The sequence below is a fragment of the Lathyrus oleraceus genome, chromosome 5 (assembly GCF_024323335.1).
Source record: "Lathyrus oleraceus cultivar Zhongwan6 chromosome 5, CAAS_Psat_ZW6_1.0, whole genome shotgun sequence".
Taxonomy (NCBI): domain Eukaryota; kingdom Viridiplantae; phylum Streptophyta; class Magnoliopsida; order Fabales; family Fabaceae; genus Lathyrus; species Lathyrus oleraceus.
In genome coordinates, this window is record NC_066583.1 from 623750788 (window position 1) to 623762931 (window position 12144).

A 12144-nucleotide genomic window follows, 5' to 3' on the forward strand; every position below is an offset into this window, starting at 1 on the left:
TCTTTGTTTGGAACATGAAAAAGGATAAGAGATTGACAAGATCATTAGCATTCAAAACGACCATGACAAAGAATTTGAGAACTATGACTTCTCTTGATTTTGCACTACTAAAGGGATTTCCCATGAGTTATCTGTCCTCGTTACACCTCTGTAGAATGAGATTGTCAAAAGGAAGAATCGTGCTTTGCAAGAAATGTCGAGACTTATGGTCCATGTCAAACATATACCACATCCATTTGGGGTAGAAGTAATGAATATTGCTTGTCATATTCACAATCGACTAACAAACTTGTCGCTTACCAAGATCACTCACTATGAGATATGGAGGGGGATGAAGCCCATGTTAAATATTTTCATATGTTTAGCATTACACTTTATTCAAGTCACTATTTGGAAATAAGACTAACTGCTTCAATCCGCTGTTTGGAAGGACGATTAATCTCTTCTCTCCGGTGTTTAATGTTTAGTTGTAAGTTAGCTCGAAACTTCATATCCCTTGTATAAAGGAGTTCAATAGTTCAACCCACTCATATGAATTATTCTATACTCTCAAGATCAAATCTTGCAGAGAGATTTAGGTCACTTCACTTTGACCGAACTTCTATAATTGTTGGCGTTATAATCTCTAATCATCAACTCTCTATTTTTGCTTATTTATATTTCCACTGCTAATTTATTAAAACATATTTAAAATGTTTTTCAAATTTAAAAATAATGATAAAAGTTTTTCAAACTACAGTTTTTATGAAACACACAATTCACCTCCCTCTTATGAGTGGAGTCCCATGTTCAACAATGATTTATTATGTTTTGAGTTTCATTGATAGATTAAAAGAGAAATGTAAATTTTTAATCCGACCTACCGGATTCGAACCAGTGACCTAAGGATGTCTGTTTGACAACTACAGTCCTCCGCTCTACCAACTGAGCTAAGGTCGGTTGTTGATTGCATTTTTTATAACTAAGAATACAATTGTGTAAAACACCGCATGTAATTTGTGTGTATTCTGTAGGTGAGGTGACCAAGATTATTATTTTAATGTAGTAAAGACATTTATATAAGTTATATTAAAATTTTGTTTATATCAATTAATTCAAAGTTAACATGAAATTGAAACTCTTTGTCTTTGTTTGGAACATGAAAAAGGATAAGAGATTGACAAGATCATTAGCATTCAAAACGACCATGACAAAGAATTTGAGAACTATGACTTCTCTTGATTTTGCACTACTAAAGGGATTTCCCATGAGTTATCTGTCCTCGTTACACCTCTGTAGAATGAGATTGTCAAAAGGAAGAATCGTGCTTTGCAAGAAATGTCGAGACTTATGGTCCATGTCAAACATATACCACATCCATTTGGGGTAGAAGTAATGAATATTGCTTGTCATATTCACAATCGACTAACAAACTTGTCGCTTACCAAGATCACTCACTATGAGATATGGAGGGGGATGAAGCCCATGTTAAATATTTTCATATGTTTAGCATTACACTTTATTCAAGTCACTATTTGGAAATAAGACTAACTGCTTCAATCCGCTGTTTGGAAGGACGATTAATCTCTTCTCTCCGGTGTTTAATGTTTAGTTGTAAGTTAGCTCGAAACTTCATATCCCTTGTATAAAGGAGTTCAATACTTAAACCCACTCATATGAATTATTCTACACTCTCAAGATCAAATCTTGCAGAGAGATTTAAGTCACTTCACTTTGACCGAACTTCTATAAATCTTGGCGTTATAACATCTAATGATCAACTCTCTATTTTTTGCTTATTTATATTTCCACTGCTAATTATTAAAACATATTTAAAAAAAAATTCAAATTTAAAAATAATGATAAAAGTGATAGATTAAAAGAGAAATGTAAATTTTTGATCCGACCTACCGGATTCAAACCAGTGACCTAAGGATGTCTGTTTGACAACTACAGTCCTCCGCTCTACCAACTGAGCTAAGGTCGGTTGTTGATTGCATTTTTTATAACTAAGAATACAATTGTGTAAAACACCGCATGTAATTTGTGTGTATTCTGTAGGTGAGGTGACCAAGATTATTATTTTAATGTAGTAAAGACATTTATATAAGTTATATATTAAAATTTTGTTTATATCAATTAATTCAAAGTTAACATGAAATTGAAACTCTTTGTCTTTGTTTGGAACATGAAAAAGGATAAGAGATTGACAAGATCATTAGCATTCAAAACGACCATGACAAAGAATTTGAGAACTATGACTTCTCTTGATTTTGCACTACTAAAGGGATTTCCCATGAGTTATCTGTCCTCGTTACACCTCTGTAGAATGAGATTGTCAAAAGGAAGAATCGTGCTTTGCAAGAAATGTCGAGACTTATGGTCCATGTCAAACATATACCACATCCATTTGGGGTAGAAGTAATGAATATTGCTTGTCATATTCACAATCGACTAACAAACTTGTCGCTTACCAAGATCACTCACTATGAGATATGGAGGGGATGAAGCCCATGTTAAATATTTTCATATGTTTAGCATTACACTTTATTCAAGTCACTATTTGGAAATAAGACTAACTGCTTCAATCCGCTGTTTGGAAGGACGATTAATCTCTTCTCTCCGGTGTTTAATGTTTAGTTGTAAGTTAGCTCGAAACTTCATATCCCTTGTATAAAGGAGTTCAATAGTTCAACCCACTCATGTGAATTATTCTATACTCTCAAGATCAAATCTTGCAGAGAGATTTAGGTCACTTCACTTTGACCGAACTTCTATAATTGCTGGCGTTATAATCTCTAATCATCAACTCTCTATTTTTGCTTATTTATATTTCCACTGCTAATTTATTAAAACATATTTAAAATGTTTTTCAAATTAAAAAATAATGATAAAAGTTTTTCAAACTACAGTTTTTATGAAACACACAATTCACCTCCCTCTTATGAGTGGAGTCCCATGTTCAACAATGATTTATTATGTTTTGAGTTTCATTGATAGATAAAAAGAGAAATGTAAAATTTTAATCCGACCAACCGGATTCAAACCAGTGACCTAAGGATGTCTGTTTGACAACTACAGTCCTCCGCTCTACCAACTGAGCTAAGGTCGGTTGTTGATTGCATTTTTTATAACTAAGAATACAATTGTGTAAAACACCGCATGTAATTTGTGTGTATTTTGTAGGTGAGGTGACCAAGATTATTATTTTAATGTAGTAAAGACATTTATATAAGTTATATTAAAATTTTGTTTATATCAATTAATTCAAAGTTAACATGAAATTGAAACTCTTTGTCTTTGTTTGGAACATTAAAAAGGATAAGAGATTGACAAGATCATTAGCATTCAAAACGACCATGACAAAGAATTTGAGAACTATGACTTCTCTTGATTTTGCACTACTAAAGGGATTTCCCATGAGTTATCTGTCCTCGTTACACCTCTGTAGAATGAGATTGTCAAAAGGAAGAATCGTGCTTTGCAAGAAATGTCGAGACTTATGGTCCATGTCAAACATATACCACATCCATTTGGGGTAGAAGTAATGAATATTGCTTGTCATATTCACAATCGACTAACAAACTTGTCGCTTACCAAGATCACTCACTATGAGATATGGAGGGGGATGAAGCCCATGTTAAATATTTTCATATGTTTAGCATTACACTTTATTCAAGTCACTATTTGGAAATAAGACTAACTGCTTCAATCCGCTGTTTGGAAGGACGATTAATCTCTTCTCTCCGGTGTTTAATGTTTAGTTGTAAGTTAGCTCGAAACTTCATATCCATTGTATAAAGGAGTTCAATACTTAAACCCACTCTCAAGATCAAATCTTGCAGAGAGATTTAGGTCACTTCACTTTGACCGAACTTCTATAATTGTTGGCGTTATAATCTCTAATCATCAACTCTCTATTTTTTGCTTATTTATATTTCCACTGCTAATTTATTAAAACATATTTAAAATTTTTTTCAAATTACAAATAATGATAAAAGTTTTTCAAACTACAGTTTTATGAAACACACAATTCACCTCCCTCTTATGAGTGGAGTCCCATGTTCAACAATGATTTATTATGTTTTGAGTTTCATTGATAGATAAAAGAGAAATGTAAATTTTGATCCGACCTACCGGATTCGAACCAGTGACCTAAGGATGTCTGTTTGACAACTACAGTCCTCCGCTCTACCAACTGAGCTAAGGTCGGTTGTTGATTGCATTTTTTATAACTAAGAATACAATTGTGTAAAACACCGCATGTAATTTGTGTGTATTCTGTAGGTGAGGTGACCAAGATTATTATTTTAATGTAGTAAAGACATTTATATAAGTTATATATTAAAATTTTGTTTATATCAATTAATTCAAAGTTAACATGAAATTGAAACTCTTTGTCTTTGTTTGGAACATGAAAAAGGATAAGAGATTGACAAGATCATTAGCATTCAAAACGACCATGACAAAGAATTTGAGAACTATGACTTCTCTTGATTTTGCACTACTAAAGGGATTTCCCATGAGTTATCTGTCCTCGTTACACCTCTGTAGAATGAGATTGTCAAAAGGAAGAATCGTGCTTTGCAAGAAATGTCGAGACTTATGGTCCATGTCAAACATATACCACATCCATTTGGGGTAGAAGTAATGAATATTGCTTGTCATATTCACAATCGACTAACAAACTTGTCGCTTACCAAGATCACTCACTATGAGATATGGAGGGGGATGAAGCCCATGTTAAATATTTTCATATGTTTAGCATTACACTTTATTCAAGTCACTATTTGGAAATAAGACTAACTGCTTCAATCCGCTGTTTGGAAGGACGATTAATCTCTTCTCTCCGGTGTTTAATGTTTAGTTGTAAGTTAGCTCGAAACTTCATATCCCTTGTATAAAGGAGTTCAATACTTAAACCCACTCATATGAATTATTCTATACTCTCAAGATCAAATCTTGCAGAGAGATTTAAGTCACTTCACTTTGACCGAACTTCTATAAATGTTGGCGTTATAACATCTAATCATCAACTCTCTATTTTTTGCTTATTTATATTTCCACTGCTAATTTATTAAAACATATTTAAAAAAAATTTCAAATTTAAAAATAATGATAAAAGTGATAGATTAAAAGAGAAATGTAAATTTTTGATCCGACCTACCGGATTCGAACCAGTGACCTAAGGATGTCTGTTTGACAACTACAGTCCTCCGCTCTACCAACTGAGCTAAGGTCGGTTGTTGATTGCATTTTTTATAACTAAGAATACAATTGTGTAAAACACCGCATGTAATTTGTGTGTATTCTGTAGGTGAGGTGACCAAGATTATTATTTTAATGTAGTAAAGACATTTATATAAGTTATATTAAAATTTTGTTTATATCAATTAATTCAAAGTTAACATGAAATTGAAACTCTTTGTCTTTGTTTGGAACATGAAAAAGGATAAGAGATTGACAAGATCATTAGCATTCAAAACGACCATGACAAAGAATTTGAGAACTATGACTTCTCTTGATTTTGCACTACTAAAGGGATTTCCCATGAGTTATCTGTCCTCGTTACACCTCTGTAGAATGAGATTGTCAAAAGGAAGAATCGTGCTTTGCAAGAAATGTCGAGACTTATGGTCCATGTCAAACATATACCACATCCATTTGGGGTAGAAGTAATGAATATTGCTTGTCATATTCACAATCGACTAACAAACTTGTCGCTTACCAAGATCACTCACTATGAGATATGGAGGGGGATGAAGCCCGTGTTAAATATTTTCATATGTTTAGCATTACACTTTATTCAAGTCACTATTTGGAAATAAGACTAACTGCTTCAATCCGCTGTTTGGAAGGACGATTAATCTCTTCTCTCCGGTGTTTAATGTTTAGTTGTAAGTTAGCTCGAAACTTCATATCCCTTGTATAAAGGAGTTCAATACTTAAACCCACTCATATGAATTATTCTATACTCTCAAGATCAAATCTTGCAGAGAGATTTAGGTCACTTCACTTTGACCGAACTTCTATAATTGTTGGCGTTATAATCTCTAATCATCAACTCTTAATTTTTTGCTTATTTATATTTCCACTGCTAATTTATTAAAACATATTTAATTTTTTTTTCAAATTTAAAAATAATGATAAAAGTTTTTCAAACTACAGTTTTTATGAAACACACAATTCACCTCCCTCTTATGAGTGGAGTCCCATGTTCAACAATGATTTATTATGTTTTAAGTTTCACTGATAGATAAAAGGAGAAATGTAAAATTTTAATCCGACCAACCGGATTCAAACCAGTGACCTAAGGATGTCTGTTTGACAACTACAGTCCTCCGCTCTACCAACTGAGCTAAGGTCGGTTGTTGATTGCATTTTTTATAACTAAGAATACAATTGTGTAAAACACCGCATGTAATTTGTGTGTATTCTGTAGGTGAGGTGACCAAGATTATTATTTTAATGTAGTAAAGACATTTATATAAGTTATATTAAAATTTTGTTTATATCAATTAATTCAAAGTTAACATGAAATTGAAACTCTTTGTCTTTGTTTGGAACATGAAAAGGATAAGAGATTGACAAGATCATTAGCATTCAAAACGACCATGACAAAGAATTTGAGAACTATGACTTCTCTTGATTTTGCACTACTAAAGGGATTTCCCATGAGTTATCTGTCCTCGTTACACCTCTGTAGAATGAGATTGTCAAAAGGAAGAATCGTGCTTTGCAAGAAATGTCGAGACTTATGGTCCATGTCAAACATATACCACATCCATTTGGGGTAGAAGTAATGAATATTGCTTGTCATATTCACAATCGACTAACAAACTTGTCGCTTACCAAGATCACTCACTATGAGATATGGAGGGGGATGAAGCCCATGTTAAATATTTTCATATGTTTAGCATTACACTTTATTCAAGTCACTATTTGGAAATAAGACTAACTGCTTCAATCCGCTGTTTGGAAGGACGATTAATCTCTTCTCTCCGGTGTTTAATGTTTAGTTGTAAGTTAGTTTTTATGAAACACACAATTCACCTCCCTCTTATGAGTGGAGTCCCATGTTCAACAATGATTTATTATGTTTTGAGTTTCATTGATAGATTAAAGAGAAATGTAAATTTTGATCCGACCTACCGGATTCGAACCAGTGACCTAAGATGTCTTTTTGACAACTACAGTCCTCCGCTCTTCCAACTAAGCTAAGGTCGGTTGTTGATTGCATTTTTTATAACTAAGAATACAATTGTGTAAAACACCGCATGTAATTTGTGTGTATTGTGTAGGTGAGGTTACCAAGATTATTATTTTAATGTAGTAAAGACATTTATATAAGTTATATTAAAATTTGTTTATATCAATTAATTCAAAGTTAACATGAAATTGAAACTCTTTGTCTTTGTTTGGAACATGAAAAAGGATAAGAGATTGACAAGATCATTAGCATTCAAAACGACCATGACAAAGAATTTGAGAACTATGACTTCTCTTGATTTTGCACTACTAAAGGGATTTCCCATGAGTTATCTGTCCTCGTTACACCTCTGTAGAATGAGATTGTCAAAAGGAAGAATCGTGCTTTGCAAGAAATGTCGAGACTTATGGTCCATGTCAAACATATACCACATCCATTTGGGGTAGAAGTAATGAATATTGCTTGTCATATTCACAATCGACTAACAAACTTGTCACTTACCAAGATCACTCACTATGAGATATGGAGGGGGATGAAGCCCGTGTTAAATATTTTCATATGTTTAGCATTACACTTTATTCAAGTCACTATTTGGAAATAAGACTAACTGCTTCAATCCGCTGTTTGGAAGGACGATTAATCTCTTCTCTCCGGTGTTTAATGTTTAGTTATAAGTTAGCTCGAAACTTCATATCCCTTGTATAAAGGAGTTCAATACTTAAACCCACTCATATGAATTATTCTATACTCTCAAGATCAAATCTTGCAGAGAGATTTAGGTCACTTCACTTTGACCGAACTTCTATAATTGTTGGCGTTATAATCTCTAATCATCAACTCTCTATTTTTTGCTTATTTATATTTCCACTGCTAATTTATTAAAACATATTTAAATTTTTTTTCAAATTTAAAAATAATGATAAAAGTTTTTCAAACTACAGTTTTTATGAAACACACAATTCACCTCCCTCTTATGAGTGGAGTCCCATGTTCAACAATGATTTATTATGTTTTAAGTTTCACTAATAGATAAAAGGAGAAATGTAAAATTTTAATCCGACCAACCGGATTCAAACCAGTGACCTAAGGATGTCTGTTTGACAACTACAGTCCTCCGCTCTACCAACTGAGCTAAGGTCGGTTGTTGATTGCATTTTTTATAACTAAGAATACAATTGTGTAAAACACCGCATGTAATTTGTGTGTATTCTGTAGGTGAGGTGACCAAGATTATTATTTTAATGTAGTAAAGACATTTATATAAGTTATATTAAAATTTTGTTTATATCAATTAATTCAAAGTTAACATGAAATTGAAACTCTTTGTCTTTGTTTGGAACATGAAAAAGGATAAGAGATTGACAAGATCATTAGCATTCAAAACGACCATGACAAAGAATTTGAGAACTATGACTTCTCTTGATTTTGCACTACTAAAGGGATTCCCATGAGTTATCTGTCCTCGTTACACCTCTATAGAATGAGATTGTCAAAAGGAAGAATCGTGCTTTGCAAGAAATGTCGAGACTTATGGTCCATGTCAAACATATACCACATCCATTTGGGGTAGAAGTAATGAATATTGCTTGTCATATTCACAATCGACTAACAAACTTGTCGCTTACCAAGATCACTCACTATGAGATATGGAGGGGGATGAAGCCCATGTTAAATATTTTCATATGTTTAGCATTACACTTTATTCAAGTCACTATTTGGAAATAAGACTAACTGCTTCAATCCGCTGTTTGGAAGGACGATTAATCTCTTCTCTCCGGTGTTTAATGTTTAGTTGTAAGTTAGTTTTTATGAAACACACAATTCACCTCCCTCTTATGAGTGGAGTCCCATGTTCAACAATGATTTATTATGTTTTGAGTTTCATTGATAGATTAAAAGAGAAATGTAAATTTTTGATCCGACCTACCGGATTCGAACCAGTGACCTAAAGAGTGGAGTCCCATGTTCAACAATGATTTATTATGTTTTGAGTTTCATTGATAGATTAAAAGAGAAATGTAAATTTTTGCTTATTTATATTTCCACTGCAAATTTATTAAAACATATTTAAATTTTTTTTCAAATTTAAAAATAATGATAAAAGTTTTTCAAACTACAGTTTTTATGAAACACACAATTCACCTCCCTCTTATGAGTGGAGTCCCATGTTCAACAATGATTTATTATGTTTTAAGTTTCACTGATAGATAAAAGGAGAAATGTAAAATTTTAATCCGACCAACCGGATTCAAACCAGTGACCTAAGGATGTCTGTTTGACAACTACAGTCCTCCGCTCTACCAACTGAGCTAAGGTCGGTTGTTGATTGCATTTTTTATAACTAAGAATACAATTGTGTAAAACACCGCATGTAATTTGTGTGTATTTGTAGGTGAGGTGACCAAGATTATTATTTTAATGTAGTAAAGACATTATATAAGTTATATTAAAATTTTGTTTATATCAATTAATTCAAAGTTAACATGAAATTGAAACTCTTTGTCTTTGTTTGGAACATGAAAAAGGATAAGAGATTGACAAGATCATTAGCATTCAAAACGACCATGACAAAGAATTTGAGAACTTTGACTTCTCTTGATTTTGCACTACTAAAGGGATTTCCCATGAGTTATCTGTCCTCGTTACACCTCTGTAGAATGAGATTGTCAAAAGGAAGAATCGTGCTTTGCAAGAAATGTCGAGACTTATGGTCCATGTCAAACATATACCACATCCATTTGGGGTAGAAGTAATGAATATTGCTTGTCATATTCACAATCGACTAACAAACTTGTCGCTTACCAAGATCACTCACTATGAGATATGGAGGGGGATGAAGCCCATGTTAAATATTTTCATATGTTTAGCATTACACTTTATTCAAGTCACTATTTGGAAATAAGACTAACTGCTTCAATCCGCTGTTTGGAAGGACGATTAATCTCTTCTCTCCGGTGTTTAATGTTTAGTTGTAAGTTAGTTTTTATGAAACACACAATTCACTCCCTCTTATGAGGGAGTCCCATGTTCAACAATGATTTATTATGTTTTGAGTTTCATTGATAGATTAAAAGAGAAATGTAAATTTTTGATCCGACCTACCGGATTCGAACCAGTGACCTAAAGAGTGGAGTCCCATGTTCAACAATGATTTATTATGTTTTGAGTTTCATTGATAGATTAAAAGAGAAATGTAAATTTTTGCTTATTTATATTTCCACTGCAAATTTATTAAAACATATTTAAATTTTTTTTCAAATTTAAAAATAATGATAAAAGTTTTTCAAACTACAGTTTTTATGAAACACACAATTCACCTCCCTCTTATGAGTGGAGTCCCATGTTCAACAATGATTTATTATGTTTTAAGTTTCACTGATAGATAAAAGGAGAAATGTAAAATTTTAATCCGACCAACGGATTCAAACCAGTGACCTAAGGATGTCTGTTTGACAACTACAGTCCTCCGCTCTACCAACTGAGCTAAGGTCGGTTGTTGATTGCATTTTTTATAACTAAGAATACAATTGTGTAAAACACCGCATGTAATTTGTGTGTATTTGTAGGTGAGGTGACCAAGATTATTATTTTAATGTAGTAAAGACATTTATATAAGTTATATTAAAATTTGTTTATATCAATTAATTCAAAGTTAACATGAAATTGAAACTCTTTGTCTTTGTTTGGAACATGAAAAAGGATAAGAGATTGACAAGATCATTAGCATTCAAAACGACCATGACAAAGAATTTGAGAACTATGACTTCTCTTGATTTTGCACTACTAAGGGATTTCCATGAGTTATCTGTCCTCGTTACACCTCTGTAGAATGAGATTGTCAAAAGGAAGAATCGTGCTTTGCAAGAAATGTCGAGACTTATGGTCCATGTCAAACATATACCACATCCATTTGGGGTAGAAGTAATGAATATTGCTTGTCATATTCACAATCGACTAACAAACTTGTCGCTTACCAAGATCACTCACTATGAGATATGGAGGGGGATGAAGCCCATGTTAAATATTTTCATATGTTTAGCATTACACTTTATTCAAGTCACTATTTGGAAATAAGACTAACTGCTTCAATCCGCTGTTTGGAAGGACGATTAATCTCTTCTCTCCGGTGTTTAATGTTTAGTTGTAAGTTAGTTTTTATGAAACACACAATTCACCTCCCTCTTATGAGTGGAGTCCCATGTTCAACAATGATTTATTATGTTTTGAGTTTCATTGATAGATTAAAAGAGAAATGTAAATTTTTGATCCGACCTACCGGATTCGAACCAGTGACCTAAAGATGTCTTTTTGACAACTACAGTCCTCCGCTCTACCAACTAAGCTAAGGTCGGTTGTTGATTGCATTTTTTATAACTAAGAATACAATTGTGTAAAACACCGCATGTAATTTGTGTGTATTCTGTAGGTGAGGTTACCAAGATTATTATTTTAATGTAGTAAAGACATTTATATAAGTTATATTAAAATTTTGTTTATATCAATTAATTCAAAGTTAACATGAAATTGAAACTCTTTGTCTTTGTTTGGAACATGAAAAAGGATAAGAGATTGACAAGATCATTAGCATTCAAAACGACCATGACAAAGAATTTGAGAACTATGACTTCTCTTGATTTTGCACTACTAAAGGGATTTCCCATGAGTTATCTGTCCTCGTTACACCTCTGTAGAATGAGAATGTCAAAAGGAAGAATCGTGCTTTGCAAGAAATGTCGAGACTTATGGTCCATGTCAAACATATACCACATCCATTTGGGGTAGAAGTAATGAATATTGCTTGTCATATTCACAATCGACTAACAAACTTGTCGCTTACCAAGATCACTCACTATGAGATATGGAGGGGGATGAAGCCCATGTTAAATATTTTCATATGTTTAGCATTACACTTTATTCAAGTCACTATTTGGAAAATCAGACTAACTGCTTCAATC

General features: G+C 32.8%; 9 non-coding genes across 9 annotated transcripts; all 9 read right to left on the reverse strand.

Moving 5' to 3' along the window:
* Window positions 1–853: 853 nt before the first annotated feature.
* TRNAY-GUA (transfer RNA tyrosine (anticodon GUA)) lies at window positions 854–939 on the reverse strand. The gene is given in 2 exon segments: window positions 854–889; window positions 903–939. It is a non-coding gene; the product is annotated as a tRNA-Tyr (tRNA).
* Window positions 940–1880: 941 nt separating this feature from the next.
* On the reverse strand, window positions 1881–1966 carry TRNAY-GUA (transfer RNA tyrosine (anticodon GUA)). Its single transcript is given in 2 exon segments — window positions 1881–1916; window positions 1930–1966. It is a non-coding gene; the product is annotated as a tRNA-Tyr (tRNA).
* A 1039-nt stretch (window positions 1967–3005) lies between these two features.
* On the reverse strand, window positions 3006–3091 carry TRNAY-GUA (transfer RNA tyrosine (anticodon GUA)). Its single transcript is given in 2 exon segments — window positions 3006–3041; window positions 3055–3091. It is a non-coding gene; the product is annotated as a tRNA-Tyr (tRNA).
* A 1015-nt stretch (window positions 3092–4106) lies between these two features.
* Window positions 4107–4192, reverse strand: TRNAY-GUA (transfer RNA tyrosine (anticodon GUA)). The gene is given in 2 exon segments: window positions 4107–4142; window positions 4156–4192. It is a non-coding gene; the product is annotated as a tRNA-Tyr (tRNA).
* A 944-nt stretch (window positions 4193–5136) lies between these two features.
* On the reverse strand, window positions 5137–5222 carry TRNAY-GUA (transfer RNA tyrosine (anticodon GUA)). Its single transcript is given in 2 exon segments — window positions 5137–5172; window positions 5186–5222. It is a non-coding gene; the product is annotated as a tRNA-Tyr (tRNA).
* Window positions 5223–6261: 1039 nt separating this feature from the next.
* TRNAY-GUA (transfer RNA tyrosine (anticodon GUA)) lies at window positions 6262–6347 on the reverse strand. Its single transcript is given in 2 exon segments — window positions 6262–6297; window positions 6311–6347. It is a non-coding gene; the product is annotated as a tRNA-Tyr (tRNA).
* A 1897-nt stretch (window positions 6348–8244) lies between these two features.
* Window positions 8245–8330, reverse strand: TRNAY-GUA (transfer RNA tyrosine (anticodon GUA)). The gene is given in 2 exon segments: window positions 8245–8280; window positions 8294–8330. It is a non-coding gene; the product is annotated as a tRNA-Tyr (tRNA).
* A 1092-nt stretch (window positions 8331–9422) lies between these two features.
* TRNAY-GUA (transfer RNA tyrosine (anticodon GUA)) lies at window positions 9423–9508 on the reverse strand. Its single transcript is given in 2 exon segments — window positions 9423–9458; window positions 9472–9508. It is a non-coding gene; the product is annotated as a tRNA-Tyr (tRNA).
* Window positions 9509–11455: 1947 nt separating this feature from the next.
* On the reverse strand, window positions 11456–11541 carry TRNAY-GUA (transfer RNA tyrosine (anticodon GUA)). The gene is given in 2 exon segments: window positions 11456–11491; window positions 11505–11541. It is a non-coding gene; the product is annotated as a tRNA-Tyr (tRNA).
* Window positions 11542–12144: the final 603 nt, after the last annotated feature.